Raw genomic sequence first — 3,133 nt, forward strand, 5'->3', positions numbered from 1 at the left:
CCGTCACCCACTTGCGGTGGTGGAATAGGATCGGCCTCACATCCGAAAGCGTCCAAAAAATGGGTAAGCGCACGAGTAATTCAGAAGCTCAAGGACCAGCCCTTGTACAAAGCCATCGACATTCAGAAGGACATGTTGCGGGAACATGGTGTCCACATTCCATACAAGTAGGCTTGGTTGGGAAAAGAGCATGCCCGGGTGGTCCTCGATGGCAGCGACATCTCCAGCTACGATTTGTTGCTTTGGTAAGTGGATAAGGTGGTTGAGACAAACACCGGCAGCATTGCGATTGTGGAAAGAGACGGCGAGCGTTTTAAACGTGCATTCTTTTCTTTCAGAGCGTGTATTGTGGGATTCAAGAGGTCTTGCAGGCCGCTGCTGTTTCTCTATGGTGCCCACCTCCTTGGAAAGTATCGGGGTACTCTACTGGGTGCCACAGGCAAAGATGGAAACAATGGTTTTTTCCACGTTACCTTCGGTATTATCGACAACGAGACTGATGCCAATTGGACTTGGTTCATAGCCAAGTTAGGTGATGCTTTATACAAGGAAGGAGATTATCATGAGATAATTACATTCGTGTCGGACAGGTCTAAGGGCCTTGCGAGAGTCTTCCCTTCTTCCCCACATGCATACTGTCTTCGACACTTGGAGGCCAATTTTATGAAAGCCAATGTCAGACTTGGGAAGACATTGAGGGAGGAGTGCTGGTCTATATACTTTCGTATTACGTGGGCATCCACAGCTAAAGAATTCGATGATAATGTGAATGAACTGCAGGCCACATTACCCGAAGCCCATTACTGGTTGATTAATAAAACGGATATGGCACATTGGTCGAATTATCTGTTCAGAGGTAAACGTTGGGGTGAGATGTATTCAAATATCGCAGAGTCGTTCAATGCTTGGATCAAAGAAGCTCGGCATTTACCGGTGACAAAAATGGTCGACTCCATAAGGTATTCGAATGTTCATTTACACTTAAGAATTGGTCATATCCTTTAACACATTTCAGAAATGTACAAATATCATTTTGTGTTTAAATATATGCCTCATCGTTTAACTTATTATCCTACTGTTTAACAAAATGTGTTTTTGTTTAACTATCAATGTCTTTGCTTAACCTTGTTTAAGTGTTCGTGTTCTACGTTGTATAGGTTCAAGTTGATGCGCATGTTATGCAACCACCGTGAGCAAGCGAACAAATAGAAGACCTACTTATGCCCGGACATACATTCGAAGGTAGAGATAATTGTTGAGGATAGCCGAAATCTTCGTGTTGGTCGTTGTGTCAATGATCATTATGAAGTGATTGACTAGTGCAGCAACTCTGTAGATCTTGCCATCATAACATTCTTATATCGCTGATGGCAAGTTTATGGTATCCTGTACAAATACGCTTGCGCTGCAATAATGCAGACAGACACCAACGTTCATCGATTTATTAGCGGCTACTTCATCGTCGACAATTACAAACTGGCGTATAAGGAAGCTATATTCCCCATACCCGACGATGACAAGCCTACGGACGGAAATCGTGAACTACGTCTGCGACCGTCTATGACGAGAAAGCAACCTGGGCGTTCTAGATGAAAGAGGATCGAGTCGCAAGTGTTTGAGGTCCACGAGTTACATTGCAGCCGCTGCCACGGCTCCGGTCACAATCGCAGATCTTGCAATGAAACTGTCGCCGACTAGGCATTGTAAATAAACAAATTTTTAAAAAGAAACAAACTTAATTGTGTCCCAACTTTTGATATTTAAACAGAGAGACTCTTATTTTAACAGGGAACACATATATTTAAATAGAGACAGTGTTTGGTTAAATAGAGACTACTTTATTTTAACATATTATCCTAAGTTGTTTGTTTAAACATAGACTACTTTATTTTAAACTTAAACACTGATATTTAAACAATAAAATTGAAAGTTAACCAAAGAAAGTCAATTACATAAGTATACAGACTAGTAAATTTACATTGAAAAATAATTTCTCATATTCTTCGAAAACAATGAATTGAATTTAAATTTATAATGGCATCATCGAATTACATTTGAAAACAAACAAGATCATGACAATTCTATTTCCCCGCAGTCGAAGGCCCCCCTTTCTCAGTGATGCCGCCTGCCCTCCCTTCCTTAAATATGCGGGCAACATACATTAATCTCAGATAAGGGACGTCCGTTTGCGGTAGCTGTAGCTTTTCATCGTTGAGTAATTGCTCGATAAACCGCATGACATAAACGGCGCAGTCGACACTTCATTTTTTTGTCGTGGGGTTTCCATGTCGTGGAGTAGTGGGTGCTTTATGGTCACCGTCTCGCCGAACTCCATATCGATACACGTGTCGAATAGATTATGATGTCTAGGTATACAATTTGAGATTAGAATACCGATTATTTACCAAATACTATTAGTGAAACTCTATTTAGCAAAGAACTTACCATTTCTAACGCGTCTTTGTCGTACTCCACACTTCCGCATGAAGAATAATGCATGTATTCTTATTTGTTATTGTCAAGGACCACGACATGGAAGTGGTCATTCGAGATTATCGGGAGGATGACAATGTCAACATCATGCAGCTTACACGTGGCATCTCCGATCATAGCGAAAGTCGTGTCAGACGCGTCATCCTGCTTTGACATAAACAGAGTCAGTGGTCGTGTGATGGAGGCGCGCTTCTTATAAGGATATGGTACTCTGCTTAGCGGCTTTTGTATTATGCATATGAAAGCGTCCATCACATCGTCTGAGACCATCTCCTTCCCCTCAAGCAGCGTGAATAGTTTGACCCGTGTGGTGCTGAGAGAATCATTCATCCACACGACAGTCCTGCGTTTAAACGGTAACCAATATTATTAAACGACATTATAAATATTTAAACTATATAGCAAATATTTAAACGATATTATACATATTTACACGGTAAGTATATAAATTAAATGTTAACATACAAATTAAAACAATAACATAAAAACTTCACAAACTTACTTGCCCATAGAGTAGTTGAGGAAGATCCTTATCAACTAATGCTCGAATTTATTGAGGCGCGATTGTCTAACGTATTTTTTCTTCTTCGGAACAAAGTCTTTCCGAACTTTTTCATATTGTTGGTTGGTAAGGATCATA

The sequence above is a fragment of the Dioscorea cayenensis genome, chromosome 18 (assembly GCF_009730915.1).
Source record: "Dioscorea cayenensis subsp. rotundata cultivar TDr96_F1 chromosome 18, TDr96_F1_v2_PseudoChromosome.rev07_lg8_w22 25.fasta, whole genome shotgun sequence".
Lineage (NCBI taxonomy): Eukaryota > Viridiplantae > Streptophyta > Magnoliopsida > Dioscoreales > Dioscoreaceae > Dioscorea > Dioscorea cayenensis.